Here is a 9,413-nt window from a genome sequence, read left to right on the forward strand (position 1 = left end):
GCTTCCATGATAGGATCTACATCGTGTCCATGGGCATGAACACAAAGGTTCAAGGTCGACTCCCACTTCTCCAATGCATAACCTTTCATTCACTTCTCATTTTTCAAAGAAGTTGTAGTGTTGAAATTTTATCTGGCAAAATACCAGAAGATTATGACTCATGAAAACTTTCGAGTTCACACATATTATGAAAGGCATAGGTTCAACCCATCAAGGCATCTTAGGAACATATACCACAAACTTCGGAGTAAATATTACAAGCTCGAAAGAAGAGCATTGTTCAAAAACAGATGATACAATTTACCAAAGGCATTATATACCCATGGAAAGGCTCACAAGGTTATTCAATATGAAGGACACTGTCGGATAACATCCAACAAAGGAACCGATGGTCCACAAGGGATCTGATGTGAGCATCAGTACTCAACCAAAGGAAGAAGAATGCAAGGAGATCTGATTATAGAAACAACTGACTAACTCAAAGTTCAAATGCAAAAGAATTATGATTTCCAAATCAGGGGGTCAGAAGCAACGCTCTGATCAAGGATGGATAAGTTGAGTAGGCTTAGGGGTACAATTGATGGCAATTTGATAGGTCGAGATCCAGCTCATGTTAAAAATGATGTCTGAGCCGGAAGGATGAATTCTAGGATCTGATTGAGGATTGCGAGCATTCGCAACATATTGAATCAATGGACTCAAAAAGATAATGACAAGGGGTGCCAATAAGATTTTGAGACTTATGGGATTAATCATAATGCTAGTAAGCAAGAATTTCAAGAGCAATAGGCTCCTGAGGATTTTCGGAAGATCGAATGGTATTCTGAACACTTTTGTGATATACTTGAATCCACTGGGGATGAGCGGATACTCGGTAAGTGCGAGAATTATCCGTAGGGGTATTCGGGTGACAAAGAACAGCAAGGCAGTAAGCTCAATGATTCTCGGAACAACAGAGATAATTTCGGGGTATCTTGTAATAACAAGATCAACTGGGAAACATTGTATGAATGGCGAGTATACGCGGTTATCCATAGGAGTTTATCGATGAAAGGGAATTGCAAAAGCGATGAACACAAGTTCTCGGGTTATCAGCGGAGAGTATCTTCAGGGTCTTCATGTGCAGCAGACGATCATCAGTAATAAGGGGCTCTCCGGGTGAAAGCGATAACGAGATCCTAATGTTAGATTTAGCAAAATTCACTTAACCCAAAAAGAAGAGAGATCAGAGTCCGAGAGTATAGACAAGGAGTAAAAGATCCTAATACCACCCAATGGCGACGTGGGCCCGTAAGCCACACAGCCATGTTAGTAAAAGTTTTGTAAAGGCTAGACTCGACTTCGGCCAAGGAGTTTGGAAGGGGAATTCCTATAGGCAGTCGGCTCTGATACCAACTTGTGACGCCCCCGATTTGACCGTACACTAATCATGCACGCAAATGTGTACGATCAAGATCAGGGACTCACGGGAAGATATCACAACACAACTCTAAAACATAAATAAGTCATACAAGCATCATAATACAAGCCAGGGGCCTCGAGGGCTCGAATACAAGTGCTCGATCACAGACGAGTCAGCGGAAGCAACAATATCTGAGTACAGACATAAGTTAAACAAGTTTGCCTTAAGAAGGCTAGCACAAAAGTAGCAACGATCGAAAAGGCAAGGCCTCCTGCCTGGGACCTCCTAACTACTCCTCGAAGCCAAACTCCATGTAGAATCATCCTCGGGATCTCTAGCTCCTGGACTCCAGCATCTGGTTGCGACAATCCGGTATAGAAAGGGGAAAAGAAGGAGAAAAGCAACCGTGAGTACTCATCCAAAGTACTCGCAAGCAAGGAGCTACACTACATATGCATGGGTATATGTGTAAAGGACCATATCGGTGGACTGAACTACAGAATGCCAGAATAAGGGGGGGATAGCTAGTCATGTCAAAGACTACGCTTCTGGCAGCCTCCCTCTTGCAGCATGTAGAAGAGAGTTGATTGAAGTCCTCCAAGTAGCATCATATAGCATAATCCTATCCGGCGATCCCCTCCTCGTCGCCCTGTTAGAGAGCAATCACCGGGTTATATCTGGCACTTGGAAGGGTGTGTTTTGTTAAGTATCCAATTCTAGTTGTCATAAGGTCAAGGTACAACTCCGGGTCGTCCTTTTACCGAGGGACGCGGCTATTCGAATAGATAAACTTCCCTGCAGGGGTGCACCACATAACCCAACACGCTCGATCCCATTTGGCCGGACACACTTTTCTGGGTCATGCCCGGCCTCGTAAGATCAACACGTCGCAGCCCCACCTAGGCCCAACAGAGAGGTCAGCACGCCGGTCTAAACCTATGCGCGCAGGGGTCTGGGCCCATCGCCCTATGCACACCTGCACGTTGCGTACGCGGCCGGAAGCAGACCTAGCCCCCTTAATACAAGCGCGAGCTTACGGTCCAATGCGGCGCGCGCCACTCAGTTGCTGACGTCAAAAGAGCTTCGGCTGATACCACGACGTCGGGATACCCATAACTACTCCCACGTAGATGGTTAGTGCGTATAGACCAAATGGCCAGACTCAGATCAAATACCAAGAACTCGTTAAGCGTGTTAAGTATCCGCGAACGCCGACCAGGGCCAGGCCCACCTCTCTCCTAGGTGGTCTCATCCTGCCCTGTCGCTCCGCCACAAGTAACAGTCGGGGGCCGTCAGGAACCCAGGCCCACCTCTACCGGGGTGGAGCCACCTGTCCTTTCAGCCCCCTCATCAGCATCACTTGCGGGTACTCAACGAGCCGACCCGGCTTTAGTCACCACATGTGTCATGTATATAAAGTATATAGTATATACCCGTGATCACCTCCCGAAGTGATCACGGCCCAGTAGTATAGCATGGCAGACGGACAAGAGTGTAGGGCCACTGATGGAACACTAGCATCCTATACTAAGCAGTAGGATAGCAGATAAGGGTAACAACTGTAGCAACAATGACAGGCTATGCATCAGGATAGGATTAACGGAAAGTAGTAACATGCTACACTACTCTAATGCAAGCAGTATAGAGAAGAATAGGCGATATCTGGTGATCAAGGGGGGGCTTGCCTGGTTGCTTTTGCAAGAAGGAAGGGTCGTCATCACCGTAGTCGAACTGGGGGTCGCCGGCAGTCTCGGGGTCTACCGGAGAGAAGAGGGGGAAGAAACAGTAAATACATAGCAAGCAAGTGCATAACAAGACATAACATGGCAAAGCGCAGCGATAGGAGTGTTCTAACGCAGTGCCACACGATACTGGCGAAGGGGGATAATATCCGGAAAGTTTTCCCGGAGTTAGGCATTTTTGGACAGATGAAACGGAGGGGGAATGTTGCGAGTTCGATAGGTTAGGGAGGTGTGGCGGACGAACGGGCTGCGTATCCGGATTCGTCTCGTCGTTCTGAGCAACTTTCATGTAGAAAACATTTTCATCCGAGTTACGGTTTAAAAGATATGAATTTTCAAAGATTATTTGAATTTCTGGAATTTATTTATTAAATTAAATTCGAATTATCCAAAACAGTAATGGTGACGTCAGCATGTCGTGTGTGTGACATCAGCAGTCAACTGTGCGCTGACCATGTCACCCTGACATGTGGGGCCCACATGTCAGCCTCTGTAGCTAATTAACTGGGTTAATTTAAACTAAAAAAACTTAATTAGATTGTGGGCCCTACTAGTCAGTGTCTGATTAGGGATTAGTTCAACTAACTAGTTTAACTAACTGATTAATTAGTATTTTTATTTATTTTTTTAAAAGGTTTTATTGGTGGGCCCCGCATGTCAGCTGCTGGGATTGGCCCAGTCAGCATCGACCGAAGTCAACGGGTCAAAGGTGGGGCCCAGGGGCCCGCTGGTCAGTGACCCTGGGGGTGGGCCCCAGGCGCCACGTCGGACGCCGGCGGGAGGGCACTCCGGCGAGCCCGTACACGGCGGCGAGCCTCGGCCGTGGCCGGAATTCGGCCATAGGGGTCCGTTTCACGCGCGCTTGGTCGCGTTCGAATGGCCAAGACGATCCGCGCCGGATGGTGGTAGTGGTTCGTCCGGAGATGGCCGGAAACGGCATCGGCAGTGAGCTTAGCGGCGGCCGGAGTTCGGGGTTGCACGGGCACGGCGATGGGAGGCACGGGAAGGCCAGATGTGGGGCTCTACGGGGCCCTGGGAGTGCCAGGAGCACGCAGAGACCATCGGTGCGGGCGGAGGAGCTCGGGGTGCGCGAGCCCGGCAGCTATGGCCGACGGCGGCGGTCGGTACTAGCAGGGAAGCTAGCAGGAGAGGAACCGGAGCCCAGGGAGAGAGGGGGGGTAGCGGAGCTCACAGGGGAGCCGTAGGGAGTGGCAGCGGGCTCGGGGGAGGCTTGGAGCGGCCGGGACGGCGACGTCGTTGGGGAGGGAGTCCGGCGAGGCGGTGTTCCGGGCGGCGAGGGCGCGGGGAAGACAACGTTGGGTAGCGCCGGGCGGCGAGGCGTGGTCATTGGGGCGCAGCGGGGAGGCGTTCGACGAGCCGCGTGGTGGCCCGGCGACGGCGGGGGGCAGCGGCGTCGGGGGCGATGACGGTGAGCGCCGGCGACGAGGTTGGGGCGCCGTGCCCGAACCAGTTCGGGCAGAGGGGGGGCGAGGAGCGAGGGGCGTGGGGATCGGCCTCCTCCCGATCCAGATCGGGGGAGGGAGAGGCGACGAGGGGGGGAAAGGGGATAGGGCTAGGGTTCGGGCAGGTGAGTGGATAAGGGAGTGGGGGCGCGGGGTGGGCCGGCCCATTCGGGCGGCCTGGTGGCCAGCTGGGCCGAGGCCCTGCGAGGGGGAGGTCTTTCTTCTACTTTTTTTTCTTTCCTATTTTCTCTTATTTATTTTCTGTTTAGTAGTTTTCTATTTTGTTTTCTATTTATCTTAGTTTTATAAATTAGGAAAATAGTTTCTAAATTAGTGTTATGGTTTAACCCACTGCCACAAAAAGTTTCACTCCTAACTAAAATAGTTTGATATTTTATAAATGATAAAAGGCATTTAATTAATTAAGTTGCCACTGTTTTATTTATTTTAGGACATTCAAACATTTTTAAGGATGTTGGTTTCTCCACCATTATTATCTAGGTATTATTTGTCACACCTGGAATATTTTAGTTTTAATGTTTGAAAAGTTTTATTTTCTTGCTTGATTTTGGAATTTGAATTGGAATCGGTTTCGAACTAACGTGAGATTAGGAACAGTAACCAAGGTGACATGGCGACATTAACGGGGGATTACTGTAGCCTAATTATCCGGGCGTCACAATTCTCCTCCACTACAAGAAATCTCGTCCCGAGATTTAGGAGCGGTTATAAGGGGGAAGGGATCTGGTTACGATATTCTAACGTGTCTTCTCGGTCTTGGTTACTCTTCTCGAAGAGGTCAATCCATTAAGCTGATGTCTTCATTCCTATGCTCCAGTCATCATGATGAAGTCGGCATCCTTTATTCGGGAACATCATCGTACTTACGAAAGAATAAAGGGTGGGCATCCAGGGAGCACCGACCTCTGCAAGGTCGACTATCTGGTCGATAACATCGAGGAAGGTGGCAGGAGTAACTCTCGAATTGAAACTTAAGAAAATATTGAGAGCAAAGTAAGGAGGTATCATGGGATGTTTCGTGCGGGCAGGCAATCATTCTATGCTTGAAACAAAGTGCGAAAAGGATTCGGGGCAATGGGAATAAGTATTGCGTCTGATACCAGAAATAGGTCACTGGGCAGGTGGCCCGTGAATTTCATATGAAGTCAAATGCGAGGAATAACTTTTTCAACCTGGGTGTACAAGAGAGTCAGGTTTCGATCCTGTGGAACTATGGGTTATGGGCCCACCATACGGAATAAAGGTAGAAAAAGCGGTGACATCTTGCACGGTCATGATAGCAAGGCATGTCAGAGGGTAGCCTGTTGGTTATACGTCAGCAACATCATCGGTACCAAGGGCGAGGGGCGAAGAGAACCATTTTCCTGCTCGTTGAAACGAGGCGGACCAATAGGCAAAGTTCTCGTCCATCGGTGGTTACCGGAATGTCACCAACCATAGTAACAGGGTCTTACTGACAGAGTTGTACACCGAGGTGTTTGCACAAGCAGGGAATTAATACTGCTTAGATCATAATGATCACCAGAAACGTTAAACCAACCAATGGAAAGGAAAATATGATTATCAGATTAAACAAAACAATGGAAAGGAAAATGTGTTTAAACACATATTTCAGGGGGTATATTCTTCCCAAGGACAATGGTTAGAAGAGAACCATTTAGGTTAGGGAAGAGGAAGTTCATGACATTACCCAAAGAACGGTGTTTGAATAATTGATAACGAAAATTTAGCATTGTGCTTCAAATGTTTTTCTTGAAGATCGGAGTACCTTAGACATGCTTCAAGATAGCATTGACATGGTCATCAGGTGAAGATCGGACTTTGAAATCACAAAGGATCCATCAGGAATAGTTTGTAGAATAAGTCTTACAATTTCCTCATGGAAGAATGGATAACCTTGCTGAAAAGGAATCTATAACAATAGGGCCAACCGGCCAGGTGTGCTAGGCACGACATCACCTTACCGGGTCACATAAGACCAATGTTATAACTCTTGGAAATATGTTCCAACCATCATATCTGACCGAGATTCAGATCTGATTGGTGTCAGGATAACCCAGACTCAGGATGCCTGAGAAGAAAGGTGCAACACAAATTGTCGAGATGACATTGTAAGATTCTCGAGAATTGAACTATGGAAGCGAGTTCCGAAGAGTTCATCATTAAATCAAGGAGAGGGTGAGGGGTGGCTGATGGACTCAGCGACAATTCCTCCAGATTTCCAAAAGATGGTTTTCCACAAGTATGTCAACAAGGAGATAACATTCGTCAATTTAAATGGTATAATAATGTATGCTCGAGGAAAACATACACAATTAAACATTGGTTGAAAGGTGCACCCAAAATATGGGCTGGGTTGCACGACCAACGTCGGAATGGTGATTCAATAATCAATAGTCTAAGAATGAACGTCCGACCATTAACTTCAAAGGAATAGGGCTGCTAGAAGGGCAGAACCCAAACAGCACCGCCCACTTGTTGGTATGCCGGTTGGAATCAACACGAGGACCCCAGAAAGAATGGTGATGGTGAGAAGTATCACCATACCAAGAATTCTGAAGAGGTGGTGAAATTCTCACAACATAGATGACATAAGAGATGTTAATGTTCCAAGGTAAAGAAGAACAATTGCTGGATAGCAAGGAACTCAAGGTATAACACCAAACACGAACAAGCTTGTGTTGGTGGGAAGGCAATAAAGTGGTCTATGATAACACAGATCATCGAGGGCAAGGATGGTATTTCTCATCATGAACTCAATTGATATCCTGGAAGAGCTCATAAGGTTGATGATGATCACGACACATATGCCGACAGGTTTCATGAAGATGTAATCGAACAGCGCCTGCTCAAGTAGAAGGACTGATGTAGCAAAAGATTATTGGAACTACGGATACAACACCAACTAGGAATCAAGCTTGCCGTTCGAGGTGAAACAATAAGACAAGGGAGATCGACATAAGCTTAGCTCATCGTTGAAAGTTGTGTTCCGGGAAGGACCGGGTAGCGTAGTTAAAAAGTTTGCACGATAATGATATAGCCGATAAGGCCAAGAATGACTTGAAGGATTATTAAACTCGTAAGCAACAAGAATTACTTAGAGTTATTGAATCGGAGTGCGGAATCAATGCACTTATCGGTGTTCTCGAGTGACTAATAACTCAGAGCCCGTGGAAAATTGGAATCAGTGAGAATGTAGCACTTGATGAAAAACTCATAAGAAGTTATGCATTTCCATGATAATCTCGAGATACCAGGGGGTAATACTCAACGACAGATCAAAGTAGAGGGTGGATTGGGGTATTGCTCTATAGAAGACAATTACTTAAACTTGCATAGGAAATGGTATTTAAAGGAGAACATGGTCGGAACCACGATCGCAAAGGATCAATTCACTGATACCAGATGATATTATACCAGGGAAATAGTTATTATTATAAGAAGCTTCCATGATAGGATCTACATCGTGTCCATGGGCATGAACACAAAGGTTCAAGGTCGACTCCCACTTCTCCAATGCATAACCTTTCATTCACTTCTCATTTTTCAAAGAAGTTGTAGTGTTGAAATTTTATCTGGCAAAATACCAGAAGAGTATGACTCATGAAAACTTTCGAGTTCACACATATTATGAAAGGCATAGGTTCAACCCATCAAGGCATCTTAGGAACATATACCACAAACTTCGGAGTAAATATTACAAGCTCGAAAGAAGAGCATTGTTCAAAAACAGATGATACAATTTACCAAAGGCATTATATACCCATGGAAAGGCTCACAAGGTTATTCAATATGAAGGACACTGTCGGATAACATCCAACAAAGGAACCGATGGTCCACAAGGGATCTGATGTGAGCATCAGTACTCAACCAAAGGAAGAAGAATGCAAGGAGATCTGATTATAGAAACAACTGACTAACTCAAAGTTCAAATGCAAAAGAATTATGATTTCCAAATCAGGGGGTCAGAAGCAACGCTCTGATCAAGGATGGATAAGTTGAGTAGGCTTAGGGGTACAATTGATGGCAATTTGATAGGTCGAGATCCAGCTCATGTTAAAAATGATGTCTGAGCCGGAAGGATGAATTCTAGGATCTGATTGAGGATTGCGAGCATTCGCAACATATTGAATCAATGGACTCAAAAAGATAATGACAAGGGGTGCCAATAAGATTTTGAGACTTATGGGATTAATCATAATGCTAGTAAGCAAGAATTTCAAGAGCAATAGGCTCCTGAGGATTTTCGGAAGATCGAATGGTATTCTGAACACTTTTGTGATATACTTGAATCCACTGGGGATGAGCGGATACTCGGTAAGTGCGAGAATTATCCGTAGGGGTATTCGGGTGACAAAGAACAGCAAGGCAGTAAGCTCAATGATTCTCGGAACAACAGAGATAATTTCGGGGTATCTTGTAATAACAAGATCAACTGGGAAACATTGTATGAATGGCGAGTATACGCGGTTATCCATAGGAGTTTATCGATGAAAGGGAATTGCAAAAGCGATGAACACAAGTTCTCGGGTTATCAGCGGAGAGTATCTTCAGGGTCTTCATGTGCAGCAGACGATCATCAGTAATAAGGGGCTCTCCGGGTGAAAGCGATAACGAGATCCTAATGTTAGATTTAGCAAAATTCACTTAACCCAAAAAGAAGAGAGATCAGAGTCCGAGAGTATAGACAAGGAGTAAAAGATCCTAATACCACCCAATGGCGACGTGGGCCCGTAAGCCACACAGCCATGTTAGTAAAAGTTTTGTAAAGGCTAGACTCGACTT

This window comes from Aegilops tauschii, chromosome 7 (genome assembly GCF_002575655.3).
Source record: "Aegilops tauschii subsp. strangulata cultivar AL8/78 chromosome 7, Aet v6.0, whole genome shotgun sequence".
Classification (NCBI taxonomy): Eukaryota; Viridiplantae; Streptophyta; class Magnoliopsida; order Poales; family Poaceae; genus Aegilops; species Aegilops tauschii.